This window comes from Trichechus manatus, unplaced genomic scaffold (assembly GCF_000243295.1).
Source record: "Trichechus manatus latirostris isolate Lorelei unplaced genomic scaffold, TriManLat1.0 scaffold00086, whole genome shotgun sequence".
In the NCBI taxonomy this organism is placed as follows: Eukaryota; Metazoa; Chordata; class Mammalia; order Sirenia; family Trichechidae; genus Trichechus; species Trichechus manatus.
Window position 1 is genome coordinate 213,158 of NW_004444022.1, and position 13,945 is coordinate 227,102.

Below are 13,945 nucleotides of genomic sequence, written 5' to 3' on the forward strand. Positions count from 1 at the left end.
GACCAAACTTACTGGTCTGACAGAGACTGGACAAACCCCAATAGCATGGCTCCAGACACCCTTTTAACTCGGTACTGAAGTCACTCCTGATGTTCACCCTTCAGCCAAAGATTAGACAGGCCCATAAAACAAGACGAGACTAAATGGACACACCAGCCCAGGGGCGAGGACAAGAAGGCAGGAAGAGCCAGGAAAACTGGTGATGGGGAACCCAAGGCCAAGAAGGGGAGAGTGTTGACACGTTGTGAGATTTGCAACCAATGTCACAATACAGTATGTGTATTGATTATTTAATGAGAAACTAATTTGCTCTGTAAACCTTCATTTAAAGCAGAATAAAAATTTTTTTTTAAAGTTACACCAGAAAAAAGAAAAAGAAATCAAGCAATGTATTGCATTGGGAAAATCTGCTGATAATGACCTCTTTCAAATGTTAATAAGCGAAGATATCACCTTGAGGACTAAGGTGCGCCTGACCCAAACCATGGTATTTTCAATCGCCTCGTATTCATGTGAAAGCTGGAAAATGAATAAAGAAGAGTGAAGAAGAATTGATGCCTTTTAATTATGATGTTGTCAAAGAATATTAAATATACCATGGACTGGCAGAATAAAGAAAAAATCTGTCTTGGAAGAAGTACAGCCAGTATGCTCCTTGGAAACCAGGATGGTAATGCTTAGTGTCATGTACATTGGACGTGTTATTAGGAGGGACCAGTGCTTAGAGGATGCCATGCTTGGTAAAGTAGAGGGTCAGCAAAAAAGAAGACCCTCCAAGCGGATTGATACAGTGGCTGCAACAGTGGGCTTAAACATAGCAATGATTGTGAGGATGATGCAGGACCAGGCAGTGTTTCGTTCTGTTGCACATAGTTTCACTGAGTTGGAACAAACTTTAGGGCACCTATCAACAACCACAATTTATTGGATTGGTTTTAAATGACATTATGTTTTTAATTTTGCTTTCCATATGTTCATTGCTACCATGAAGAAATAAAATGATTTATTTTTTTATTTGGGTGAAAATATACACATCCAAAGATACACCATTTCAACAGTTTCTACTTGTACAATTCTGTAACATTGTACAATTCAGTAACATTGATCACGTTTTTCAAGTTTTGTTACTATTCTCGCTATTCTTTCCCAAATTATTCCAAGACCATTATCTTAAACTCACTGCCCCCAAGCTTCCCATCCAACCTTTCGGGTTGCCATTGTCAATTTGATCTCATATAAACAATTCTTTAAAAGAGCACAATGCTCAAGGCTAACATACTTTACTAATTAAGATAAACAACAACAAAAAAGAGCAGCCTCTGAGGCTGCTTATGTACAGCCAAACTCCTCATGGTATTTGGTTTCTTGGTTTGGAGGTTTAGGGTCATGGTTTCATGAGACTCCTCTGTTAATTTGCCTAATATCATTTTTGGTGTTTCTGTTTTACCTCTTCATTTGTTGCATAGTGCCTGGGGCCTTTAAATCTTGCAAGTGGTCATCCAAGTTACGGTAATTGGACTCTATTCACCTGAAGCAACAGAGGAAGATGGAGAGTCAGGAATAGGAGGAAGAAATGCAGTGTGTGGCCAATTGCCTCCATGAACAACTGCCTCGTATGCCATAAGACCTGAAGAACTGGATGGTGCCCAACTACCATTACTAAACATTTTAATCAAATATTCTATAGAAGAATCTTGATCAATGGGGGGAAAATGCAGAACAGAATTTAAAATTTTCAAGGAACCAGTCTTTCTGGAGCCATTGAGGCTTAATTAACCCCCAAAACTATTACCCTGAGATAATCTTTAAACTTTAAACCAAAAATATCCCCTAAAGTCTTTTTTAAACCAAACTATAGTTTATCTTTTAAAAAATTTATAGCTTTTATTTATGTATTTTGAATAATTAGTACACTCAAATGGTTCAAAATTAAAGTTACAGTCCTCCTTTGCAAGCAGTTTTCTAAGCCCACATGACAACTAATTACCTCATCAGGCTCTGCACTCCTGGGCTACAACACACAGAGGGCCCCAGATGACTAAACTCCAGGAATGGCCTCTTCTTACGTTGACCTGTAGTCTTATTGAAAATACCCAATTTCAGGAGTGTGTGAAACCTAGATAATCCTGTCTCACTTGCCATAGTTAAGCCATCTCCTATGCCTCCAGCTTCATGTTATCCTGTCCCAGGATTCAACTCCTGCTGTGTGGCCCTACATGGCAGCCTTCTCTCTTTTGGAGCAGTAGTAATAAAGACTTCTATCTTTCATTTATCTGAATGTCTTTGTATTGTGTGTCACCGTCCAAAAAATGTATAGTCCTGCCTAATATCCTATAATTATGAAACAATTGGCTCTCTGAGCCATATGGTGTAACCATAACCAAAGATTCTTGGGTAGATTCTCAGGGGGATTGCTCTTGGCTTACTAACTGGTTAACATGGCTTAGGACAGAACTGCTGTCTGTTGGTGACCTAGTGTTCCCTGATGCTGTGTCTGCCAGTGGTTACCACGTCCCTCCTCACCCAAATTTCCGTGGCACCAGAATAGTCAAAATAAACAATATTCATTGACTAAACTCCTGGAGCAAGATTCTAGTCCACCTTAGGGCAATAAGAGTGATAGAGTACTTGAGCCACACCGCACATTCCTGGATCTGTTGTTCAAATGTGTTTCTTGTCGAAGCCTATGTCTGGCAGAGGTCTATTCCAGGTGTCTGTCACTTCTTTGGTGTTGGTGCTTATTATTATTTGTATCAGAACTCTGGATTGTCCCTGTGTATTTGGCAACCCTTTCTGGAGGAAGGTTTTGTTTGTGCTCCCCCACAGTAGAGAAATAAATGGCACCCAGTTAATGATGCTCAGGTGGCGGTAGTGCTCCCACTCATCTTCTCTGCTGTTACATACCTTGCTGCTGTTGCCAGTGATCTTCATGCCTAAGACCCTCAGGAATATCGTGGGTCATACCGTTGTGTGCCTGAGGCCAATGTTTAATCCAAAGGGGACAAGAGAATGACTATCTCGTTCCTGCACTTCCCAGAACACTTGCTGAAGTTCCCGAAATGCTTAACAATGTTAGATAGGCTCCTGGCTGAAATAGACAAAGAAGGACCTACCCCTACAGCCATAGTCTGAATTCGGACCTCTAACCTCCTGAACTATGAGAAAATAAATTTCTGTCTTTTAAAGCCACCCACTTGTGGTATTTCTATTACAGTAGCATTAGGTCACTAAGGCAGCGCGTAAATATAAAATAAAGGAAGAATAAGTATGTCTCACCTTGCCTAAATTTGCATAGTCGTAGAACCCACTGCACTAAAATATCCCATACTGGGCATGGGCAATTTGGCATAATGTGTAATCGAAATTAAATTATATCTTTGGCACCTAAAATTTGGCTTAACAAATGGCACCCTATGGACTACCAGTTAAAATAGTTAATATAGCCCAATGTAAATTAAAACAGGAACTTCAAGGATTGAAACTTGTATTATAAGACTTACTTAATTAACAGTAGAGTTACTGCAACATTAATGCTGTGGTTCTATCCATTAAGGCCCTCATACCCAATACTCAATATTATTGTAATTACTGACTCCATCCAATCAGATTTGGCTAAATGTTCTATTCAGTGTCTATTTCAACAGCCTTTCATTTGCAGTTTACCTTCACCTCTGAAGGGACACAACACACATTTACTAGGTTACCCTCAGGGTACCTCAGTAACCTTGCCATCACACACAATCTTTTCAGGGAGGATATTAACTTCATCAACCTTTCTTCAGGATTACAGTACGAAATTACATTGACAACATCCTCTTATGCAGAGATACATTTGACATGGTGAAGTCCAACATCATTTAGTCCTTTTTGGGTACCGGAGGCAGTATAGTCCTCATTTACAAATTTTGCTTAATCTCATTGAATGGGGCTCCCTCCAACAAAAGGCTCTAGAATCTGTGCAAATTAGAATCAGTAGGCATTCCTATTAGTGCCCTCAGAGACTCTTTCACTGTAGAGGCTTTAGCAACCTCCTCTTATGCTTCCCAGAGTCTCTGGAAAACCCATGATGGCCATAAGTTGCAAGAAACTGCTCTGCGCAGCCCTGTGCTATACACCACTAGAATGGCAATTGCTGGCCACATATTGGGCTGTCTTGAAAATGGAGGCTGTTATAGACTCTGAGTCTGAGACTGTGTATGCCCACCTGCCTATTATGCCTTGGATCACGTATGCAGAACCCTACAAGCTCAGCATGGCTACTGAGGCCTCTTTGATACAGAGTTGAGCCAAAAGTAGGCACTCTGGCATATTCTACTTGCAGGATAGGGTGGCCTCCCCTGTACTCAGTCCCTTGCCAGATGCCATAGACACACCTCTTCCAGATCCCTTGGCTGCTAGGGAGCACTTGGGATTAACTAAGTGAACAACAATGGGAATTCATAGACTGTGAATACAGTGTTATCACATCATAAGTGGAATGTAAGGATATTCCATCCCTTAACCAGAAATACCTGACAAAGGACAGTACCCAAGGGTCAGCACAATTAGCTAAAACTTCAGGCAGGTATCATAGCACTGAATGCCCTTGCCTAATAATGGCTCCATCTGCACAGTTTCACAAACTTTTGGGCCATTGTATGAGAGCTGTCCCCTTCAGGGTAAAGAACTCTGGGAATCTCTTGCCTTATAGATACACACAATATAAATCAAAGCCACACATAACTCTACATTCACTATGGACATGTCTTCGAGTGACAATGCTTACTGTTTAAAAAGAAAGTAAAGAGATTTATTGAGAGCAAAGGCAGCTCGAGCAGGGGACACGTTGAATCTCACAAAGTGAATATCAGTGTTCCAAAATGGTGGAGTCACAGAGGCATATTTATGAGGTAAAATACAACGTTATGATTGGAAGTTGCAAGATTAGATAAGCTGGAGGCAGGGCAACTTGAAATGGGGACTTCACCATGATAGGTTGGAAACATGAATTTGGGCTATTTGGATTGGGTACACTCACACAATTGCGGAAGTACGTGCTTGCAACTGGGTCACAAGATGATTGAAAGGGGACCAAGGTCTGCTGGTTCCACCCAGTCAGAGACCCAGGGCCATATGCTTATGAAGAAGTCAAGGTTACTGTCTCAGGAATGCAGAAGGAGAAGTCACAAAATGGATTTGGACCTATACTTGAGCCAGCTACCCTAGGCATGACAGGCACCTCAGTTTCGGAACCCTTGCACATTCCCTCCTTCTGATCAAGAATTTTGGGAGAAATTCTTGATCATTTCATTGACCACTAATAAAAAGAGTGCCTTTTTCTGCATGGGCTTCAGGTGGTTGTTTTGGACAGCTGCTTGTTTAAGATGCCTTTAAGACTCCAGATACTACAGATGTGAAAAGTACCTGGGACGATCTGATGTCTTCGCCATGCAATTTTAGCCTCTTGCTTCTTCTGGTACTGTCATTAGGGTCTATGTGGGGTTTGGCCACACTGAAGGAATAACCTGGCATCTAATGACCCTGTTTCAGGGGGTAAGCTTGAATTCACTTGGAACGTGAACACTTTTGGTGTACATTATTCTTTTCATAGGCATTAAATTGGTGTTCTGGGTAATAACATTAGTCATATATTTCATACATTTGATTAGTCCAATAATAATTATTACAGCAAGAAGTATTAGTAGACCAGTAAATAATATGGATCAAATCTATGATCCAGCACATTTAGGTAATCAGCTATCTCAGTTATCTAATGCTGCTATAACAGAAATGCCACAAGTGGATGGCTTTAACAAAGAGAAATTTATTATCTCACAGTTTAGGAGGCTAGAAGTCCAAATTCAGGGTGCCAGCTCCAGGGGAAGTCTTTCTCTTCCTGTTGGCTCTAGGGGAAGGTCCTTGTCACCAATCTTCCCCTGATCTAGGAGATTCTCAGCACAAGAACTCTGGGTCCAAAGGATACACTCAGCTCCTGAGGCTGCTTTCTTGGTGGTATGAAGTCCCCCTGTCTCTCTGCTCACTTCCCTCTTTTATATATCAAAAGAGATTGATTTAAGACACAACCTAATCCTGTAGATTGATTCCTGACTCATTAACATAATTGCTTCTAATCCTGCCTCATTAACATCATAGAGGTAAGATTTACAACACATAAGAAAATCACATCAGATGACAAAATGGTGGACAATCCCACAATACTGGGAACCATGGCCTAGCAAAGTTGACACACATTTTTGGGGGACAGAATTCAATCCATAACATCATCTAAAGATGTCAAGGAAGGGTGACTCAGACATAGGGGGTACATGAAGCCAAGTTGCTTTTTGGCACACCTGCTTAAGGTGTTGTCTACAAGTGCAACAAGAGATATTAACAACTGTACATACACCTTCTTTTTGGGCTAAAAGGAAATCAAGGGAAATTCTGTCGTCTAATACTACTTTAATAAGGGAATTTAAGGACTGTTGTTGAGGTTCTAGGCTATCATTAGGCTAGTCACTAATTATCTGCAACATCATGGAGAATAAATTGTGAATAGATTTTTCAAGTTCAGGGAAACCAACAAGTGGAAAAAGGCCTTGGAGGAGGGCCCATTCATCTCCAAGTTTTATCTATTACAGGGTTGTTACTAGCTTGTCTTTTGTTTCTGGTAAGACGTTTCAAATCATTCTTTCATCATAAGAATGGAGGTTTAAAGGAATCCCAACATTCCCTGAGTACATTGGCCATATATGTTCCATTCTTCTAGGCAGGGTAGTGCCCAAGTATAAGGTTCAATATGGTCATTTTCCTTTAAATAAGTGGATCCCTCACATGAAAATACATACACTGGAGGCACACAAATTTTTCCTCTTCCAGTTGGAGTACTGGGGAAAGAGATAGTCTGGTTTGTTTCTTCAAGCTGTTTTTCAGTAAGAGAGCTGTTACAAATGGACAATCCACCTAACTCTGATTTCTCCTTTAAATGGGAGCAAATTAAGTGTATGGATTCTCATAATTACAAAAATCTACTAAGATTGTATAATATCAACCATTACCAACAAGGGGAGCAGGGATTCCATCACTATAAGTAACTTCAGGATTTGTCCAGAGAAAAAGAAAAGACAGGGAACAAAGGTATAGGTAGGGAAGTTAGATGGATGCCATGGTCTAACACAGATAGCTCTTCTAGCAATAATACTAGCTTATGCCGTGGCACTGGGTATAAAACTATATCAACAGGTCAGAATTATCATGTCCCATTTTCAGAATTTGATGACAAATCCAGCAGTCAGATTATCAGTACTAGCTACTGACTGAGCTAGCTTGACAAATGCATTTTCATGCCAAATGTTAGCTGGAGTGCTAAAAGACAATAGAGAATACTTAAGAAGATCCTCAGAGTGGAAAAACACAAACTGAAAATAATATAAAAAGGAAAAGGTAATAAAAATGATGGCTATGATAAAACAAGGGTTTTCTTCCCCTACCATTTGAGAATAAGGTCTCAAAACAAGGAATGACAGTATGGATGATCCATTGAGCAAAAGAATAGCAACAAAGAAAGAAACCAGGGTTAGAGCATCAAAAAGTGTTTAAAACACAGGCCAATAACAACTCTAGTAAAATAATGGGATAAGTAACAAAATATCAGCTAAAAGGCTAAACCGAAAATGAGAATGTCACTTATTTGCATGGAAAAAGAGTAGTATGAAAACAGTATGAATACAGCAACTGGCATAGGGATAGCAATGAAAATGAAACAGATAGCAAATACATCAAAAGTCTGTAGTGAAAATTCTGACCAGTCAATAAACCCAAGTTGGCAACACAAAGAAATCTCACAAAGTCCAGTGACCCCAGGGGCTTGCATTTGACAAAATGGGTGAGAGCTTATTCTGTGATCTTGGGAAAGCTGTTTGATTTGGATGCAGTCATCTGTTTCTGGCCACCAGGGTGTTTGAATTTCAGCTTAAGTCTCTCAGTTGATTGAATTGTCCAGGCAGGGGCTGCAGTCTTCTTCAGCTGGGAGAGATGAATCCAGGTGTTAACTCCCTGTAATTTTGCAGCACAAAGATTAGTGAGAAGGACCAGGTAGGGTCCTTTCCATGGAGGTTCAAAAAAATCCTTTAATTCCAATAGACATATTCTCCTTGGGCAATGTTAAGCAGATTTTGGTATTCTAACTTCTGGTCATCAAAGGCTTCTTTAACCTGTGAAAAATATTCTTTCAAAGTGGAATTAAGTATGGAATCATTTAAAACACTCAGAACTCTGACACGCTTCTAATCAATAGGATATTGAGTAACCAACATAGCGTTATCAGTTACTGAAATAACTGATTGTTATATTAAAAAGAAGGAAAGAAAAAATTTCTTATATCTAAAAATAGAACATTGAACATTAGCAATATTCTCATATAAACTTTATGTTACTTCTTTTAGTTCACTCAGTCTTATGTATTTAACTTTGGTTCCATGCAATTCTGGATCAACAGCAGTCTGAGAACTTCAACAGCTTCTACACAAGAGTTCTGGAAATCTTGATTCAGTTTAGTGGTTAGTCCATTTTTTGTTGAAATATTTCAAGCATTTTCAGCAAAGTTGAAACTTATCTGCAGGTGATAAAACCTAATATGGAATAATACTATTTATTAACTGTGAAATACCTCATGGAAATTAATTTCAAAAGGTAATGCAGAACCAAATAAAGTCAATTCAGACGAAAATATCTCTAAACATAATGACTAACCTGATTTTCAAAGAGCTTCAAATATAACACATAATAATCTTGAGACACAATACCATATAGTCAGGATATACTGAGAATATACCAAGATTATCAAGTCTCTAAATATCTGAACAGTAATACAACCTCCATGGGTAAATAATATGAATTCCTCTTTCAAAACCATCAACTTTGATGATGCGAGATTAAAAAGAATCAAAGTTGCTACTATCAGGTAAAAAAAATAAGATGAAGTATTAACACATAAATTTTTAACCCAAAAAGAATCAGGCATTTCTCTTGATTTGACAACATATTTCATGTAATTTATAACATATTAAATAAATCCTTTTAGAAATTTTCTCAGAAACAAATCCTCTGTGGCTTTCCACAAAGTTTCAAAGTCGTCAGAAGTTTATCATAGGTCACTGAGAAAAAAATACTTAGGTTGTGTAACCAAAGATCTTAAAGGTAAAAAAAAAAAAATGTTACCTTCTTTCAAAGCCATGCAACTTGGTTTTCAACTCAGGAATGTATTCTCAAGAGACGCTGAACCATTGCCTTAAAGGCAGATTACACAAAGAATAGATTAACTCTTCAAACCAGTAATGAAACAAATTTTGTTATTTTAACAGGAAGAAATCCTACTGTTTGCTATTTGACTTGAAAGCTTTTTAGAAATTCTCATAAGTTAACCCATAGAACTTTCAGCCAGACAGATAAAAACTTTGACCCTATCAAATAAATTGCCTTTTTAATGAAACTTTTAAATTTTGTCTTTGTTCCATATCTTTTATAGTACAACCCTTTTATTGGCAATAAGAAACATATTCATTAGTAGACCTATATATATATGTTCTTTCTTTGTGGCTTAAAAATAAAAAATATATAACTTAAATTATAATAAAGATTAACCCATTTTAATACCAGTAAGTTATCTACAGATCTTGGAAATTATTTTAAACCTATATACCACAAAACAATTTTTTTTCAGAAGTAGACTGCCAGGTCCTTCTTCCTAGTTGTCTTAGTCTGGAAGCTCTGTTGAAACCTGCCAGTGTTTAAATACTGGTCATAGCTGTCAGCATCATAGCAACATACAAGCCACCACAATACAACAAATAGACAGACCAGTGAAACCCTTATGAATAGCAGTGAAACACTTTCTGGCATAGTGGCAGAAGATGAGCCCCTCAGGTTGGAAGGCACTCAAAATACAACTAGGGAAGAGCTATCTTCTCAAATTAGAACTAAAAAAACAAACCCATAGAGTCGATTCCGACTCATAGCAACCCTATAAGACAGTAGAACTGCCCCATAGGATTTCCAAGGAGTGGCTGGTGGATTCGAAATGCTGACGTTTTGGTTAGCAGCCATAACTCTTAACCACTGCCCAATCAGGCCTTCAAATTAGAGTTGATCTTAATAACGTAGATGGAATTAAGCTTTTGAGACCTTCATTTGCCGATGTGGCACCATTCAAAATAAGAAAAAACAGTTGCAAACATCCATTAATGATCAGAAGGTGGAATGTACGAAGCATGAATCTAGGAAAATTAGAAGATGTCAACAAAGAAATGGAATGCATAAAGATCGATATCCTAGGCATTAGTGAGCTGAAATGGACTGGTATGGGCCATTTTGGATCAGACAATTATATGGTCTACTATGCAGGGAATGGTAAACTGAAGAGGAATGGCATCACATTCACTGTCAAAAAGAACATTTCAAGATCTGTCCTGAAGTACAACACAGTCAGTGATAGGATAATATCCATATGCCTACAAGGAAAACCAGTTAATATGACTATTATTCAAATTTATGCACCAACCACTAATGCCATAAATGAAGAATTTGAAGATTTTTTACCAATTCTGCAGTTTGAACTTGATCAAACATGCAATCAAGATGCATTGATAATTATTGGTGATTGGAATGCAAAAGCTGGAAACAAAGAAGAAAAATTAGTAGTTGGAAAATATGGCCTTGGTGATAGAAACAATGCTGGAGATAGCATGATAGAATTTTGCAAGACCAAGGACTTATTCATTGCAAATACCTTTTTTCAACAACATGAATGGTAACTGTACACATGGATCTTGCCAGATGGAATACACAGGAATCAAATTGACTTCACCTGTGGAAAGAGACAATGGAAAAGCTCAATATCATAGGTCAGAACAAGGTCAGGGGACGACTGCAGAACAGACTATCAATTGCTCATATGTAAGTTCAAGTTGAAGCTGAAGAATATTAGAACAAGTCCACTAGAGCCAAAATAAAACCTTGAGTATATCCCATCTGAATTTAGAGACCATCTAAAGAATAGATTTGACCCACTGAACACTGATGACCAAAGACCAGACAAACTGTGGAATGACATCAAGGACATCATACATGAAGAAAGCAAAAGGTCATTTCAAAGACAGGAAAGAAAGAAAAGACCAAAGTGGATGTCAGAAGAGACTCTGAAACATGCTCTTCAACATAGAGCAGCTAATGTCAATGGAAGAAATGATGAAGTAAAAGAGCTCAACAGAAGATTTCAAAGGGTGGCTCGAGAAGACAAAGTGAAGTACTGCATTAAAATGTATAAAAACGTGGAGTTAGACAACCAAAAGGGAAGCACACTCTCAGCATTTCTCAAGCTGAGAAAACTGAAGAAAAAATTCAAGCTTCGAGTTGCAATATTGAGAAGTCTATAGGCAAATACTGAACAACACAGGAAGTACCAAAAGAAGATGAAAGGAATACACAGAGTAACTGTACCAAAAGGAATTGGTCGATGTTCAACCACTTTAGGAGGTAGCATATGATCAAGAACTGACAGTACTGCAGATAGAAGTTCAAGCTCCACCGAAGACATTGGTTAAAAACAAGACTCCAGGAACTGAAAGAATACCAACTGAGATGTTTCAACAAACAGATGTTTAGCTGGAAGTGCTCACTTGTCTATCCAAGAAATTTGGAAGACAGCGACCTGGCCCATAGACTGGAAGAGATCAATATCTGTGCCAATTCCAAAGAAAGGTGATCCAACAGAATGCAGAAATTATCAAACAATATCATTAATATCACACACAAGTAAAATTTTGCTGAAGATAATTCAAAAGTGGTTGCAACAATACAACCACTTTTTTGAATATCTGGCATGGAGCTGCCACATATAATCCAGCTGGGTTCAGAAGAGAACATGAAACAAGGGAAATCATTGCTGATGTCAGGTGGATCTTGGCTGAAGGCAGAAAATACCAGAAGGATGTTTACTTGTGTTTTATTGACTACGTAAAGGTATTCAACTGTGTAGACCATAATAAATTTTGGATAATATTATGAATAATAGGAATTTCCAGAACACTTAAATGTGCTCATGAGGAACCTGTAGATAGAACAAGAGGCAGTCTTTGGAATAGAACAAGGGGGTACTGCTTGGTTTAAAATCAGGAAAGGTGTGTGTCAGGGTTGTATCTTATCACTGTACTTATTCAGTCTGTACGGTGAGCAAATAATCTGAGAAGCTGGATTATATGAGGAAGGACACAGCATCAGGATTGAGGCAGACTCATTAACAACCTGCAATATGCAGATAACACAACCTTGCTTGCTTAAAGTGAAGAGGACTTGAAACACTAATGAAGATCAAAGACTACAGCCTTCAGTGTGGATTACCCCTCAAAATTAAGAAACCAAAAATCCTCACCACTAGACCAATAAGCAACAACATGATAAAAAGAGAAAATATTGAAGTTGTCAAGGATTTCGTTTTACTTATATCAACAATCAATACCCGTGGAAGCAGAAGTCAAGAAATCAAATGACGCATTGCATCGGGCAAATCGGTTGCAAAAGACCTCTCTTTCAATTGTTGAAAAGCAATGATGTCACTTTGAGGACTAACGTGTACCTTACAGTGTTGGTGAAGAATATCGAATACTCCGTGGAATGTCAGAAGAATGAACAAATCTGTCTTGGAAGAAGTATATCCAGAGTGCTCCTTGGAAGCAAGGATGGTGAAACTTCATCTCACGTACTTAGGACATGTTATCAGGAGGGACCAATCCCTGGAGAAGGACATCACGCTTGGTAAGGTAGAGGGTCAGCAGAAAAGAGAAAGACCCCCTCAACGCGATAGATTGACACAGTGTGGGCAACAGTGGGCTCAAATACAGCAATTATTGTAACAATGGCACAGGATTGGGCAGTGTTTCTTTCTGTTGTACATAGGGTCCCTATGAGTTGGAACCAACTTGATGGCACCTAACAACGATAACATACCAATCAGAATTAACAATTTATGTTTTTTCAGTGCTCTTTTCAAATAGCTCAAAGTACCTAGTAGAAATCCCAATCATAAGACAGATGCAAAACACAGTGTTTCTTGGAGGTGAAACAAACAAACCCGAGATCCTCATGAAAAACAGTAACCGCCAGCCATAGTTTCCAACCTGTTACAAGACAGAAACTCTAACATTACTCTCTAGAACAGAGACAAACTCTCTGAACAAAAGGAGACAGAAAACCACATAAATTCACCCATCTGTGAGGTTAGCTGAAAAACCAGTCTTATACAATATCACATAACATAAACCACCCTGTTTCTTAAAATGTATACAGCAATTCTTTGGTAAGATCTACCCAATTCAACAGAAAAACTGGATCTAGATGAAACTTATCAACTTGTCAGAGTCTCAGATGGAGTGGTGTCAGACCCTCTGACAACCATGAGCATCAAAAAAAATGTTCCCTAAAGAGGAAAGAAAAGACAACACAAATGGGAGCTCATTTTCTAAAGTAGACGGGGAGGGGGGAGAAAGAGCAGATGGAAACTCATTTTCCCAAAGTGGTCACCAAAATTGCAAATTACTTCTTTGAACATGAATTCCAATTGCAAACCAGCTTCCTGGGAGAGGGAAATACAGGCTAATTTATCAAGGATGTTTTAAGTAGGTTGAAACTTTTGTCTCTTAGAGTCAAATAAAATTCCTAGCAGGGTTGGTAACAGCTTCCTAAGTTCCTGTCTGGATAGTTTGATTAACTCAGGTAATTGAGGGTGAAGTCCATTTAGGAATATAGGGTTGAAAGCTATTTTAGCTCTAGGATCTGTTGGATTTAAGCCTGAGTATTCAGCAAAAAGTTTGCTCAAGTGGTTTTTATAATTATACTTCAATCCAATCCATTTTCCTAGTAAAAAACACTTTGAAGATAGAATCTATGAGTTAATTCTCGGCTGGAGATGTTG